The sequence below is a fragment of the Rhododendron vialii genome, chromosome 2a (assembly GCF_030253575.1).
Source record: "Rhododendron vialii isolate Sample 1 chromosome 2a, ASM3025357v1".
Taxonomy (NCBI): domain Eukaryota; kingdom Viridiplantae; phylum Streptophyta; class Magnoliopsida; order Ericales; family Ericaceae; genus Rhododendron; species Rhododendron vialii.
In genome coordinates this window covers 11,439,555-11,456,392 of record NC_080558.1, presented here as the reverse complement: position 1 = coordinate 11,456,392, position 16,838 = coordinate 11,439,555, and the positions used below count along the sequence as shown (strand labels likewise).

General features: G+C 39.9%; 1 protein-coding gene and 1 long non-coding RNA gene across 6 annotated transcripts in view; one reads left to right on the top strand and one right to left on the bottom strand.

Annotated features, from left to right (window-relative positions):
* The window catches only part of LOC131316426 (disease resistance protein RPP13-like), a 116,691-nt gene that overhangs the window by 44,082 nt on the left and 55,771 nt on the right, over positions 1–16,838 (top strand). The gene's annotated exons all lie outside the window — the stretch shown is intronic.
* On the bottom strand, positions 5,388–15,203 carry LOC131316435 (uncharacterized). 5 transcript variants are annotated; one of them, XR_009197119.1, is made up of 3 exons: positions 14,710–15,203; positions 13,673–14,619; positions 5,388–5,832 (listed from the first exon to the last, which is right to left on the bottom strand). It is a non-coding gene; the product is annotated as an uncharacterized LOC131316435 (long non-coding RNA). The 5 variants fall into 5 exon arrangements; XR_009197117.1 differs by lacking the exon at positions 5,388–5,832 and adding an exon at positions 7,912–8,565; XR_009197118.1 differs by lacking the exon at positions 5,388–5,832 and adding an exon at positions 7,912–8,408.

Genomic DNA, 16,838 nt, shown 5'->3' with positions numbered 1-16,838 from the left:
AAGTTTGTTAACATTTAAATTTTTTTCTATAACTATGGAGAGTAATTTTAAAAGGAAGGAACCATCACAACCATCAATTTCTACAAGTCACAACGAGCCTTTGTGTATCAAGATATTTGACCCCAGTAATAGTAAATCCTAGGTCCGCCCCTGGTGGGGGGAGTGGGAGTGCAGGAAGTCGGGTAGATTACGTATTCTTGGCATCCTTTTTTCCTTGATTTCTTTAAGTAGTGCATCTGCAGAAAAGAAGTGTTTATTTGCTTTTTTGCCTATTGCTTAACCGGAAGTTCTGCATTTTTCATGTAGACTAGTGTATTGAAAATAATAATGCAAGATTGACCGACTTGTAGTTAATGAAAATCCTTGAAGCCAATGAAACATGCATGCAAGAGAAACGAAAGGCCAAAATTTTGCTTATCGGCTTGTGTCTACGTCGCCATCATCAATTCCTGTTTGAATTCTGTTCATGATCATGCATTAATTTCCTTGTTGCAGTTTGCTCATGGGAGTTTGGTTCCCTCATTGTTCACCGCTTGTTATATATATATGCTCATTTCATGCTCACACATTGTTCACCACTCGTAGAATGCCGTGATAACTCTTAGCTGCAGGCATCGTTGTTTTCCTGAGTACCATCCTTATCAAGTATAAATTTACTAAAATCTAGGGATAAGGTCGTTGATTTCCGTTGGAACTCGTGTGACGTCGTACCTATGGACTTCTAGCGTGTCTGATAATGGTGAAAAAAGTACTGGTGGTTGTGTGGTATGCTACAAGTCCCTTTTAATTTGGACCTAAATTATGTGGCTTTAAGCGTCATTTTTAATGGCAATTTTTTTCTTTTTTGAACACTCATTTCATTTCATAATTACAAAGCCTGAAGACAATACAGATTTCATCAAAAGATACAAGAATGAACCAAAACTACCATGACTTCGACGCAAGCACCCCCTGCAGAAGCAAGACCGGCGAAATTGCCAAAAGAGAACCAATCTAGACCCAGATAAAAGAGAATCCCAAACAGACTGGACTCCTAGTTCAAACTTGAGAAAGCACCTATGAAATCTGGACCCCGAAAAAAGCCATCGGCGCGAGGCCAGAAGCGCACGGAGCAAGATTGAGACCACAATCAACCCACCATCATCGGACTAATCCTCAATGGGCGACGGAATTATTCGCCCACCACCTCTTCCTCACCAGATTTGGGAAAACAACCAAACTGGTACCAAACCGGACTGATTTGGAGGAAACCCAAAACAGCCGGTAGAAAGCCAACGGGAACTGCCAGAAAAAACAAAACAAAGAAAAGAAACTGAACGCAGAAAATCCCTAAACCCAACTGCACACACCTTATTACCGTCCAAGGCCTTCAGATCTGGAGACGAAGGAAGAAAACTAGCTTGAGGAACCACCATTTGTCGGCGCCGCCGATCCCGAGAAGACCTCGCTGTTCAACAAACCCTCGCCCGAAACCTGCAGAACCCGGAAGCATGAAGGTGAGAGAGGATAGAGGCGAGGAGGGACGAGGCGGAAGAGGAGGAGGGGAGGAGGCGGCGGCCTCCCCCCCAAAACAGTAGATCTGGAAAAGATTTCTAGAGAGATGTGGGACTTTCTCTCTCTAGGGCTTCTTTTTTTTTAATGGCAATTTGAAGGTGGCTTTTTTACTCATATTTTATCTTATCTACTTTTTTGGGGTGGAGATTAGAATAACAATTGGCGGATTATGGAATAGATCTACATTCATGACTTTTTATAAAGATGATTCAATACTGTCATTTTGTTGGACTGAGTAGTGCGTAATTGTGCAGATATGGCGGATGATCGACTTGATTTATAGACCGGAAGAGGAGGTCCTTGCCAAGCTTGGCAAGTTCAAATCTCACATGCTTACCTGTTCTTCTTGATGCATGTCTCTGAAAATGAACTGATTAGATAAACTCCTAGTTCGTTACCTTGACTTCTGAGCTACTAAAAATTGCGATCTGATGTTGAAATTCAAAAAATAGTTCATTGTTAGACTCATTTTGTTATCTTCCACAATTGGTATGTATGTTTGACCTTGATGTGTTGATGCCAGTTCAGATTATAGAAAGCGGTACTTCAATTGGGTATTGTGTTAGATTGACTCCATTGATTTTCACCTATCAAGTAATTCTGATTCTGTGTGAAATGGATAGAACTATCTTATATGACTCATGAATCCATTTCCGGCATACTTGATCGACGACCTGCATAACAAATCAACACACTAGTGTTGTGCCAACCAACATCCTTCTGATGCCTAAGTCATTTGATTTGTAGAATAAATAAATGAATATAGCTCAAGCAATTAGGAGTGCAAGAGGTGTCCGTGTTTATGTAGTCAGCCAGTCAACGATAGACTCCCATTAGGTTTGAGATTCTTAGATCTTGAGGGTGTATAAGGATGACACCAATCGGTCTCAATAGCTTTAGTTTTTCTAATCTTTTTCACAGAGAAAAGAGGGTGGGGCTACAACGGTTGTTTGGCAAATCAACAATTCAATGGCAGCTATGTAAATATCTGTAATATATGTGCCTAAGGAGAATGGGTACAGTGGCAGCAAATCAATGAACGCTGGGGATGAGTCTAAGATTGATGGATCTCCGTCAGGTTGTGAGCTCTCTTCGGTCACCGAGCTCCAGGATGGTATCAATGATTGTGCAAATTCGTATGTTGGGGAGAGGGTAGTTGAAGGTTCAGATCTTAATTTCAAAATTCAAAATTCTAGTTCCAGGGCTATGGAGTCAGTGGTGGGTGATACTTGTTTCGTTTCAATTTCTGGTGTCGGGGAAAGCAATTTGGCCTTGGAAGATGGCGAAATTGCAACAGAGAATATAACTCCTTTGTTGGGAGTTGACACAGCGATCCATGATTTGGCTTCGGATGTTGGGGAGTTTAATAAAACATTTTGGAATATTTCAGAAGTGGGTTTCTTAAATCAAGCAGATATGGAAGTAGTTGAGCTTAACCCAGCAGATATGGAAGTAGTTGAGCTTAACCCGGCTCAAGTTAAATCTATTGATGGTATCCAGTTAGTTGTGGACCTCGACCCAGTTGTTAAGGCTAAAGAAAAGGGGAATGATAATTGGAAGCAGAAGTCGGTCGAGAAAATGTTGGGTATTCCTAAAGCTAAGAAGAGAGTTGGAAGAAAGAAGAAAAAATGTGTCATGTTTAGATCTGCGATTGCCGCTGCGGCTTTATCCGTTTCTTCCGAAGGCACAAACATGATTCATCTAGATGAGGCAAGGGCTACTTGGTCTATTGAGAAAATTTTGGGAGCCAATTATTCGGGTAATGATGAGCATATAATAAGCAAATTCACGACTATGGAAGCCAAAGATGGCACAAGCACCAATGTTCAGGATTCTCAATGTAATGATTGATCCTTAGTTATCTCAGGAGCGGGTTTTGTTTTAGGTGTCTTATTGCCTTGGTTGGGTTTGGGTGTGGTGCTTCTTCTTTGGGGTTGTATGCTTTGGTTGGCTTCTTGCCATCTAGGTGGTTATTTTCCCTTCTGGTTCCGGGTGCTTCGTGCTTTGGATCCTTTTAATCTTTGTAATTTATTTTCAAAGATTAATAAAATTCTTTTGCTGTTCAAAAACAAAAAATGTAATATATGTGCCTAGGATGGGCACTTATAGTATTACTTCGAGAGTATACCAATGTTCTAAAAGTCGCTTGGCGTTCGTCGCTCGGTCGACCACCTTCGAGCTTCGAGACCTATTAATCGCCGATTAATCGGCTTGTAGCAATTAATCGGGTTTTTATTTATTCATATATAAATACTCCCCAATAACAACTCTCATAAAAAATTGAACATTCATCTATCAATCCAACAACATCAATTGTTTTTCAAATATGACAGAAATCTCTCCTTTACAGAAAACTGTTAACATGATTATAACACCAGCTGGTATTGGGTAAGCGCCGTTCATTTATTAGTCACTTACCAATTATAATAACTTTATTTATATACACTAAACAATACTACACTTTGTTTCCAGAATCACTAACGTGTCAATATGGGTATGGGCTTTTAAAAAAAAACACTAATGTTCAAGGTCGGTGGAGACATGGAGTGAGAGGAGATCTCGAATTTGTGAGAGAGAGAGAGAGAGAGAGAGAGAGAGAGAGAGACGATAGGCGGCTCGGAGATTTCGTGTTTTACACAGAGATATGACAGGTGACTCCGAAATCGATCAATCGATGACTGGGTGTTGAACAAGCCGTAAAAACTGTGATTTAAAGCCCTTAAACTAGTATGAGTATATAACAGTTACACCCTTTGATTTTTCAAAATTATAGATTTTACCCCTATTAATCGCCGATAGCCAACTAATCGCCCATTAACCGATTAATTGACTTATCGCCACTAGATGCCGACTGACAAATCGCCGGTTAATCGGAGTTACCGCCGACTAACTCCGATTAACCTCCTGACCTACTAATTCAACCTTTTATGCATTAATCTAATCAGTTATGCCAAATTTCCGACTAATCGCCGATTAATCGGCGATTAAATTCTTCTTTTAGAACACTGGAGTATACACTGCAACCCTTTGATCAATATAATCTGAGCCGCTCTTTTGAAATTGTATTTTAGTGGGCCGTACACCCTTGTGTCTTGAAATATAGGAGTAGATTACTCTTAAAAGGGAGGCTAAGGCCCCGTTCCAGAAACCTTCTTAAAAAATAAGCAGCTTATTTCACATTTTTAAACTCAAAAATAATGTAAATGAAAAATAAATTTTCAATTTTTTTTTCATCGTAATAAAGATCCCATCGAGATTTTTCAAATAAAATCCATATTGCACATTTTTAGAATTCAATAAGCCCATAATTTTTTAACTTGAAATTGTCTTTTTAAAATATAAGGACTTTTTTTCACTTCTGGAACGGGCTCTAATTCCAAGAAAAGAAATCAACCAACTTGCTCGATAAGCATTGTAAAAACCATTGACTTCTTAATTATCAGTTCCGGTGGGTTTATTAAACCATTGGCGAAGGCCTCCCCCAAAACCGTCGCAAGAAGATGACCTTTCTAGAGGGGGGGGGGGGGGGGGGGGGGGGGTTCTAGAGAGAGATGCGGACGAGTTGAAACATTTGTCTGGGTTCTGTCTGATCTTATGAATAATATCGTGCGGAAGAGTTCACATTTCTCCGGCTATGACGCTTTTGTTTGATCCCTTTCTCAATGTACCCATATTGGATTCTAATGAAATTTTCATTGCCGATTAAGAAAAAAACCACTAAAAGTCTAAAACATAGTACTGCGTCTGTCGTGCCTTGAAGAATGCAAAATTATGGAGTAACTAGCATTGAGCGTCTTTACTCTTTAGCAAGTTGTGGATAATTGCTCGTGCCTAAAGACACACCCACATCTATCGAGAGTCAGTCACACTTGAAACAAAATAAACTCCAAACGTAATGTGATTGCAATAGCAATTACAAAATCAGACTCAATACTAGCAAGCAACCCATCTCCGTCCTCTTAACCTATCAAAAGACAGTCAACCGTAATAAATTTCAAACCCCAATTTATCATGACTTACATCCGAATCCTCCTTCAGGTTCTAACCCGTTCTAACCCACTTCAAAACATTCATATCCCTATCCACTACTTACCATGATCAATCCTTATTCTCATCTTCCTCTAGCAATAGTAGGATGACTTCATGTCCTCACAATATTTCTGCACTAAAACTGAAACATATTGCATGTGATCCTTATGCACCTGTCCCAACTCCATCGCCCCAAGCTCTCCCATTTAGTTTCTACCATCTACAACACCAACCTTGTTTCATATAAACCTAATTTAAAAAAAAAATTTAACAAAACTAAGAATATCATCTTCTTCTTTTTGAAACAGAAAAATATTATTAAAAATTCTGACAAGGGTACAACAAGTGGGGAAAGAGGAAAGGAGGATTCAACCAAAGGTTGGACTAACACCTGAAGAGACAAAGCCCTAAACGCTAGGGGCAGATCCATAACAAACAGGCCAAACCCGAACACCAAAGGGCCTAAAATACCCACATCAGACATTAAAACAGAATAAAACCTAAGTGCCAAACAACACAAATTTGAAAATACAACTCAAGTAAAAAACAGGTCAGACCCAACCCAATGCCAAGCCCAGTCCAAACACCACAAAACCTGCCCTATGCAGATCACCACCACTGCCGCTGCTCACCTCACCAACGACCACCTCCCTAGTAGGCCAACCAACACCACACCACCAGAAACACCCGCCCTAGCTAAGAAACAAATCTACCAGACATCGAGGACAGCAATGACCCACGTTGTTCGATCCCCTTACACGCCCGAACGCCATGGAAGGCCGCTGAGAAACCAGCACAACGATCCTCATAAACGACTAAAAACTCCGAGAGCCAAAGATCCATGAACGCCAACAATTACCGCCGCCTCTTCATCGCCCATTGAAGCTCCAACTCCAAGTAGATCCTTGCTCTATTCCACCGACCATACCAAAAAACTTGTCCATTGAAGCTCCAACTCCAAGTAGATCCTTGCTCTATTCCACCGACCATACCAAAAAACTTGTCGTTAGGCCAAAATTGGCAACACTCAAGAGTGTCGCACGGTGGGAGAACTCATAAGATCCAGTCGCCATAAGATCACGTCATTAAGCCTACTAGTAACACACACACACATAACCCCACGCGTCCACCCCCCCCCCCCCCCCCCCCCCCTACTGAAATAAAAACCATGTTGGTAATGAATCTAATGAGACATAAATTTATGGAATAGAAATCATATGATGCATGAAACCAACACTGGCATTGGTAACTCCAACCATCAATAGCATTCTGGAAGGACTTCCACGCTGCCTATCAACAGACAACAATCCCATCGTGAGCTATCAAAAGGGAATATTGCTATGCCCTAACTTTTCTTTTCGTAATACTAATAATTAATTTTTCCCGTTCAGAAACTTGGTTTTAATGTTTGGTCCTATTTATTATTTTATGCGTAGATTTTATCTCTACACATAATGTAAGCATTGTCGGCATTATTATAGTTTTGGGGGTAAAAGTATAATTAGTTATAGTAATTATTTTTGTACCGTACTAAAATAATTTAATTAATAGGTTGCTATATTTGAGGGTGTACGTGGTTAATTAGTGGGTAGTTTAAAAGGGTTACACTTGGTTAGGTAATCACAAGTACCTTAGGGTTAACATTGGAGATAAGAGTCCTTAGCAAAAACAAATTGGAGATAAGAGGCTGGAGAGAGCAGTGGCCACATAACTGTTTCGAAGTCATCTTCGTACTCGTCTTCCATCGCGGTAAGTTCCGGTTGGCAAAAGCAATAAGGATTATGTGAAGTTAATAGCATCGGTTTCCTCGCTTTGATAAATTTTACCATCTGTTTTTGGAGGATTGGGTGTAGAGCTTTGGAATATTAGGATTGGTGTGGCTTGTGCATGTTTTGATTGTTTTTGGAAAGGAACAGGTGGTACACGCAGAGACAGATTGCTTGGAGTTGAAAATTACAGTTTCGGCACTGCTACCCCTTAGCCTCCAACACCGCTGCTCCACCGCTGAGGTGCATGGACTGATGGAGTTTTTCAACACCGCGGTGGTGTAGCTGTGTTGATGCATTGCTGCAATTTGGGTGCACTCTTCCTTCTTCACTCGTGTTTTTCTCCCTCCATGCTGCTTTGAGAGTCTGAAGAAAGTAATCCCAGATATCATTGCAAGTTTAGAGACTAAGTTAAGACCCTGCCCTGAGTATCTGAAGAAAGTTTAGACCCTGTTCTGAGTGTCTGAAAAATTGTCACTTTTAAGCAAATATTTCTAAAAATATCAAAGAAAAAGTTCAACAATTGACTTTTTGAGCTATTCTTTGGATATTTTCCAAAATATTAGTGTAAAAGTCATAATTTTTTACTTTTTCAATTTCTCTCGTCGAGACAAACCAATATCTCATAAAAATTTGACGCAAAACTAACAAATGCGAAGATAAAACCACTATTGACTGGTTCAGAGCTTATCAATCAGTGGAAACATAGCCTAAGTCTCTGATTAGTACATAGGAGCAAATCCCTGTGAATTCTGATATGATTAAGCAAGTATAGGGCCTAGGGGACAGGTGGCAGCCTCTTGAGGCATACGAAGGAATACTCCTTGTTCTAATGATGGACTCTAGTGAAACCATGTTTATGGCGACATGGTTCGTGAATCGTGATGGAAGGGGAGTTCCTAAAACAGTTCCGATCATCGAAATGGGCCCGGAAAATGATGTCTAGCAAACCTGGGGCAGCCGTGTTAATTGAACAGAGCTGAAGAAGCTCCCTTTCGTGGAGTGCTTTCCTCAGGTATCATTTGCATGCAGGCAAGAAAATTAAAACAAGGAAGCTTCCTGCATTTGACAGATGCCTATGAACAAGATGAAAAACAAAACACAAACCAAAGCCCCAACTTAAAAGATCCAACACACTGCCTTATGACTTCTCATGTTAAGTTTCCAAAAAACAGGCAGTAGGCATTTCGTTCTCGCTCTTCCCTGCTCTGGCTTCCTGCATTTTATCCAAATTTGCTAATTGAGAAATAAAATAATGTTAAGAACTTGTAGTCTTGTAGATTGATCTTAAGACAACAGAATAAGAATTATCTAAAATCTTGCAGACATTTGCCTTTTTAACTTGTCCCTGAGCCTCGATTTCTCATCCTTCTACCTCTCACACACCCTCCTTTCTCAGCCAAAAGAATATAATTTTAACTCTAAAAGAGTTTATTTTACTATTAGCATTGAGCTAACATTGAACTGGACATTTCAACGATATGAGAAGGTCCCAACTATACAATCCACAAACAACATAATAAGCCCCAACACTCACTAATACAACTCTAAATAAAGGGAAAAAATTGAAATTTGTTGCCAGGTCTTTTCCTTTTAAATATTGTTGTTTCACTCAAATATTCGTTGCTAATGCATTAATGCCTCTCATTATTATCTGGCACCAATTATATTTTGGTAAATACGGCGTTTACAACTAGTGAAAGTAATATTTTGCCCCACGCTACAACTCCTCGGCACCACTGTGGCCGCCACCGTCGAACGCCTCTGCATCTGGTGCTGCAAGTACAAATCCACCACCACCCTCCGCCCCTCTGCCTCTCACTCCTCTATCCCTACCACCTCATCCACCATTGTGTAGATGGATAACCAGCATCCTTTAGGAATTTTGGATGCTAGGTTGTGTGCAAGGGTGAAATTTAATTTAAGCAGATCTCTACGGGCTGGGGTTAGCATTATTGTTTCTAATGGAGGATGGAAATGGCCTAGAGCTAGGAGTGGTGTAAACAAGGGAAATTGTGGCCCTCACTCCTCCTGGGTTTCTCCCTAATCCTTCTCAATCTGATAAGTAGTTTGCCTGACCTCCAAGTCTAGTTCTTACCCTACAAAATCTTCGTGGGAGGCTATTAGGTTTTCAAGCCAAGTGCAGCCCTAGTGGAAGATAGTCTGGTGTGGAACAAATGTGCCAAGGTGGGGTTTTATTCTTTGGCTTCCCATTTGGCCACAAGGGACAGGCTAAATGGATGTGGTATGTCTAGCGAGACTCGATGTGTGCTATGCACGATGAGCATTTTTTCTCTAATTCCCTATGTCTGTGCTTGTATGGCAAGAAGTTTTGGACTAAACCTCCTATGGCTTTGAAGGATGAGATCAATTGGGCTGCAGTTTAGGAAAGGAAAGTTTTTGGTGGACTCACTTTATAAGTTATTGTCTTCTATTGTGTATTGGTTGTTGAGGTAGAGGAATTCAAAGGAATTGTCCGGGTAACAGGGTAAGTGGAGTGAATGCTTCAACCTTGCTTGCGAAGAGTGAAGGAGGAAATTAGGGCTAGAAATTTCGTATTTGCAGAATTCTAAAGATACTAAAAGGATTTGCTATGCTTTGAGGATCCAACTTCCCCCGTTCAGTTGCTTGTTTGTTGTATTGTTCTGTTTGTTGTTTGTCTTGTGTAGCTTGCGTTTTTGGTTGGGGACTGCACTGCTACTGTATTTTGTAGTTTGTTTGGTTTTGCCTCTAGCTTGGTTTTTTTTTTAACCAGTTGCGTTTTTCCAAGAGGTATTGTGAGTTGCAAACTGTTATGTATGTTGTTTTCATATAAAGTGAGTTATTTACCACCAGGAAAAAAAAAAAGGAAGAAAAGACAATGCACACACCACGTTGTTATAAATATCCAGTTTCTTTCTAGTACATATTCAATAATCCAATAGTAACACGAGGCGTTGTCTATATAGTGCTACCACACACTGATGGAACAAACAAAAATTTCCTGCAATGTTAATCACTTTTGTTAGGTGGTTCCTCATTGGCAGGAGCACCACTAGATAACGCTACATTACAAGTTGGAATATGGAATTCTTTAAAAATTACCAGAATTTCATAGTGGTCATGGCACTTGAGTACGTGAATTGTATCAATACCATATCAAATATGAACTTCACTTGATCAGGAGCGGCAGTCTATGTTAGCATAGCTTCAGCAGTTGGAAGAAAAGAAAGTGGTGTTAGTAAAAGAATGGGAAAAAGTCAAAAGAGAACTCGAGGAAATGACAATGGAGATGAATAAATGGAAGGTGGTACTCCCCGATTTGTTTGTCTACTTTTTACTTCTTTTTTATTTCTATGAACTGGTTTACTTTTTTAATTTAATATCGAGAAAAGTGATGGGTATTTTTCTTTTTGTGTTGTAGGCTAGTGAGGTGGAGCCCATATCTCTTTCGGACCCATGATATTTAGGTGTTAATATGGAAGGATTGTTGGAGCAAAATAATGGTTTCTATTTGTGTGCTGTTTTGGGAGGACCTGGAACGCTTTGCCATAACTTGTTTAATAGAAAATTACATATCTAGGTAGACAGAGTTCATTTTGTTATATGAGCTACAGGAGGTATAGTTTCTAGCATCCTTTTTTTTGATAATTCAGGTGACGTCCGAGCCAACTTTGGCCTTGATAACATGTTTTCTAGTAATTACAGAAGTGTTGGTGCTTGTCCTTCTGGTGTTAGCTCCTGGATTGATCTTTTATTGGGAGTTCATCGTGGTAACGACATTGTTTTGGTTGTGGGCTTTTGCCCCATAAAGCCCGGTTGGGGAATTTATGGCCTTGAATGTTGTAGCATTAAACACCAGCCTAAAGGGTAACAGAGAAGAAAATACTCATTGCTATACTATATAGAGATTATTACTGAACCACCGATTGAAGTCCACCTCGCAATCAATTTGTAAACCACATCACAAAATGATTGGCCGGTAGTCTGGGGTGTTTGCTTGTTGAAATTAGGGCTCAATTGGATGCAGTATGAGTTTTTGGTGTATTATTTAGGGAGGAATAAGATAGTAAGGGGGTAGACAACATTCAAGGCCATAAATTCCCCAATTGGGCTTTATGGGGCAAAAGCCCATGTCCTACAACCAAAATAATGTCGTTACCACGATGAACTCCCAATAAAAGATCAATCCAGGAGCAAACCACCAAAAGGACAAGCACCAACACTTTTGTAATTACTAGAAAACATGTTATCAAGGCCAAAGTTGGCTCAGACGTCGCCTAAATTATCAAAAAAAGGATGCTAGAACCTATATCTCTTGTAGCTCATATAAAAAAATGAATTCTTTCTACCTAAATATGTAATTTTCTATTAAACAAGATATGGCAAAGAGTTCCAAGTCCTCCCATAAAAAACAGCACACAAATAGAAACCACTATTTTGCTCCAACAATCCTTCCATATTAACAGCTAAATATCATGGGTCCAAAAGAGATACGGGCTCCACCTCACTAGCCTACAACACAAAAAGAAAAATACCCCTCACTTTCCTAGATATTAAATTAAAATAGTAAACCAGTTCATAAAAATAAAAATAAAAAAGAAGTAAAAAGTAGACGAACAAATCGGGACAGGGGGTATCTCCTTCCATTTATTCATCCCCATTGTCATTTCCTCGAGTTCTCTTTCGACTTTTTCCCGTTCTTTTACTGCCACCACTTTCTTTTCTTCCAACTGCTAAAGCTGTGTTAACATAGACTGTCACTCCTGATCAAGTGAAGTTAAGATTTGATATGGTGTTGATACAATTCACGTACTCAAGTGCCATGACCACTATGAAATTCTGATACATGTACACGTACAATTTTTTAAGAATTCCATATTCCAACATGTAATGTAGCATTATCTAGTGGTGCTCCTGCCGATGAGGAACCACCTAACAAAGCGATTAACATGGCAGGAAAAATTTGTTTGTTCCATCAGTGTGTGGCAGCACTATGTAGACAACGCCTCGTGTTATTATCGGAGGATTATTGAATATGTACTAGAAAGAAACTGGACATTTATAACAATGTGGTGTGTGCATTGTCTTTTCTTCCTTTTTTTCTGGTGGTAAATAACTCATTTTATACGAAAACAACGATACAAAAAAGTTTGCAACTCACACTACCTCCTGGAGAAACACAACTAGTTAAAAAAAACCCTACCAAAAGCTAGAGGCAAAACCAAACAAACTACAAAATACAGTAGCAATGCAGACCCCAACCAAAAACGCAAGCTACACAAGACAAACAACAAACAGAACAATACAACAAACAAGCAATTGAATGGGGGAAGTTGGATCCTCAAAGCATAGCAAATCCTTTTAGTATCTTTAGAATTCTGCAAATACGAAATTTCTAGCCCTGATTTTATACTTCACTCTTCGCAAGCAAGGTTGAAGCATTCACTCCACTTACCCCGTTACCCGGAGAATTCCTTTGAATTCCTCTACCTCAACAACCAATACATAGTAGAAGACAATAACTTAAAAAGTGCGTCCGCCAAAAACTTTCCTTTCCTAAACTGCAGCCCAATTGATCTCATCCTTCAAAGCCATAGGAGGTTTAGTCCAAAACTTCTTGCCATACAAGCACAGACATAGGGAATTAGAGAAAAAATGCTCATCGTGCATAGCACACACCGTGTCTCGCTAGACACACCACATCCATTTAGCCTGTCCCTTGTGGCCAAATTTTCCCCAAATGGGAAGCCAAAGAATAAAACCCCACCTTGGCACATTTGTTCCACACCAGACTATCTTCCACCGGGACTGCACTTGGCTTGAAAACCTAATAGCCACCCACGAAAATTTTGTAGGGTAAGAACCATGCTTAGAGGTCAGCCAAACTACTTATCAGATTGAGAAGGATTAGGAAGAAACCCAAGAGGAGTGAGGGCCACAATTTCCCTTGTTACACCACTCCTAGCTCTAGGCCATTTCCATCCTCTATTAGAAACAATAGAGCTAACCCCAGCCCGTAGAGATCTGCTTAAATTAAATTCCACCTTTGCACACAACCTAGCATCCAAAACTCCTAAAGGATGCCGGTTATCCATCTACACAATGGTGTCCCTCCCATCTCCAATCACAATGTCTCGCAGAAAAAATTGCTTGCTCAATCAGTGTGTGGAAGCACTATGTAGACAATGCCTCGTGTTACTATTGGATTACTGAATATGTACTAGAGAGAAACGGGACATATCTTAGTATCCAAGTAGGTCAACCAAACCCGAAGCCAGTACATGAAGAGATAAGTTGCAAATAAACTTGCCAATTCCTAAAATCACAAAGATTCAGCTTACCTCTACATTTTTCTCCTGTTGTTCCTTTATCTTCAAGCGCTATTCATAAACTTTTGCATGAGACCAACACACTTTTTGGAGAGCGTTTCCGGCAACAGCTTCTTCCCTATCAAAATGCAACTGAAGAAACAAGGAATAGGCATAAGATATGGAAAAAAAAAAAATAGTCAATTTTGTGTTGTATAGATAATTTGTATTAAATCTACATTCAAAAATAATCTCATTTTCTCCTTTACCTTGAAAAATTCAAGATCCAAACACGAGTTTCTATCTCTGAGTATAGATTATTAGATTGGGCCTACCAATTATCGACCCTAAAACAAATATGGGACTTTAAGTATGTCATACACCCACACCTGCTCCTTTTTTTCCCTTCTCTCCAGATGGAAGATGTTAGTGGTTTGATGACCTCCTCCATCTGCTCAAATTCCAAACCTCACACCATAAAAGTGGTGTATCTGACAATTGAGCGACTGCGTAGTTGTTAACACCTACTTGCAAAGAAGTAACAAGCTGCGCCTAAATTAGATGCACAAAAGCCATATTATAGATCTCTACCGAATACAAGCTGCATTTAATCACTTTTTCTGGATACATGGAAATGCACACCATTGTTGGTAATGGCTCCTAATGGATCCAGCCAATATAGAGAACATCAAATGCATATGGGCCATGGAAAAAGGGAAAAGCGATTGGGGAATATTATAGACACCACTCAAGATAATTTGTATCCAAACCAACCAAACGATTCAAAGGAGAATTTGACCTTTATAGGGTTGAATACCTTGGACCTGCAACCAGATTTAGAGAACCTTCGTCGAACTGTTCAACTCAACTCAAAACTATTCTAAATTGAACATAACTACAATGGTTTCCCACAGACGCTAAATATGCAAACCCAAAGAACGGTGTGAAAGCAGATGCCAGAACCAGAAGTGTTTCCAAATCTGGGTAAAAAATTGAACCAGGTCAATGGTTACACAGAAGTTAGATGCACCACAATGCTACTGTAAAACAAAACCAAATTGCGAATGTACCTTCTGCCTATCAAAAATTCTCTTCACCTCTGCGATATCATAAACTCCATCGACGTTGAAGTCGACGTTGTCGTCCATTGACGTCCGGAAATGAGAGGAAGCGACGGAGAGGAAGCGAGGAAAAGGGGTCTGTGCAAAAGACTCGAAACCCTGATTTAACTATTGAGAAAATTTTCATCTCGCCCTTTAACCTTTATCCAAATATTCCATAAGCACCTCTACTTCGTTTTATTTCCAAATAAATACCTGAACTTACAAAACCCCCTAAAATAGGCACCCGCCGTCTATCTGTCCAATTGCTAACGGAAACTGCTGACGTGGATTTTCTTTTTCTTTTTTTTCTTTTTTTTTTTTGCACTCTATGCTGACTAATTGCTGGCTCCCTCTCACATCAAAAAAAAAAACTCCTAACCACCTCATTTCCTCTGGCGATTGAAAAACTCTCATTCTCTCTCTACCACCACCACTCACCACTATTCATTACCACCACCACCACCACAATCATCAATCACCATAACTTGTCACCTACAACCTCCACGCCACGACTGAACCCACACCCGCTGATGCTGACTAATTGCGGGCTCCCTCTCACATAAAAAAAAAAAACTCCTAACCACCTCATTTCCTTTCGCGACTGAAAAACTCTCATTCTCTCTCTTCCACCACCACTCACCACTATTCATTACCACCACCACCGAAGCGATACCACCACCACAATCATCAATCACCACAACTTGTCACCTACAACCTCCACGCCACGACTGAATCCACACCCGCTGCAACCCTTAATTACAACCCCCAACCCTCATCACCACCACAATACTACCCCACAAATCACCACAAACTCTAAACCCTAATTCGCAGAAAATGTTGGAAAATTGAAATTTAATTGAAGAGAATTTGGTGGGACTCACACTGCACGAGGTGGGCCCAAGTGGGTTTTAGAGCAAGGGGTTTAAACTAATTCTATTAAGAGATGAGTGATAAATTCTCTCATAGTGGGTAAGTTGAGAAGGTGAAAAGTAACCTAATCCCACATTGGTTTGAGGAGAAACCATAGATGGGCATACACGTGCAAAAAATGCCTAAAGGTTGGACCATTTGGGGTATCCAAATTTTTCGGAGGAAGGAGCACGTACGCTATGTGGGCTTTGGGCTTCGACCCATAAACCACGCGCTCCTGCCCAAACCGAGCCGTGAGTGGGCCGTGGGCTCATGGATCCATGAACCCAGGCCCGCGGTTCTTCAGACTGGACTGGGCTTGGCTGGTGGGCTTTGGGCATTTCCTTATCTTTTTAGAGCCCAGAAGTTTGTGGTTTTTGGATACAGGTCAAACCGTTTGGCATTTGGATCAACAGTTGGGCACGGCAGAATGGTCAAAACTAGAATGATTACCAGAATCATTCCCCATGTTTTTTTATTTAATTCTGGATTAATGACTAGCGGTTTTTATTCTAGAATTGAATATAGAGATTCAATGCTCCCCCTATTAATTGCTAGAAGTAAGTAGCTTTTGTGGTGTTTGTTTCCTGATTGCCCTATTTTATGACTCAAACCTATGTTTGGATCATCTTTTTGTTTTCTGTTTTTTTTTTACCTTTCAGTTTATAAATGGCTTGTCCATCACTAAGAACATCCGCAATGGTAATAATCAAAACCAATAACCAAAATGTGTCACGTCAGCATTTGATTATCCATTTAGTTTATAATCAAACTTAACAACATATATCTCCACATTGGTTATTTTTACATTCCTAACAAAAAAAACACCCACAATACACAATGCACATCTGTCTAATCGCAAACGAGTTCCAATTCCGTACCCGACCACACCAAATTATTCTTCTCAATGAGACGATTCCAATGTGGAGTATTTTTAAGTTATTGAGTTTGGTTATTGGTAAAAGTTAAGTTTGGTTATGCAATGGGTAGAATTTGGTTATTGCCAAAAGACTTGTAACTTTGCTTATTGCAATGTAAAGTGTTTTTTGAGCATTGTTGTTAAGTTTGATTATACACACTTATTTGCTTATTACAATGAGGATGCTCTAACACTTCTATTTTACCATGGAGGGTATATATATGAGGGACCCAGGAAAATGTATGTTGGTGGGAATGTGACTCCACTT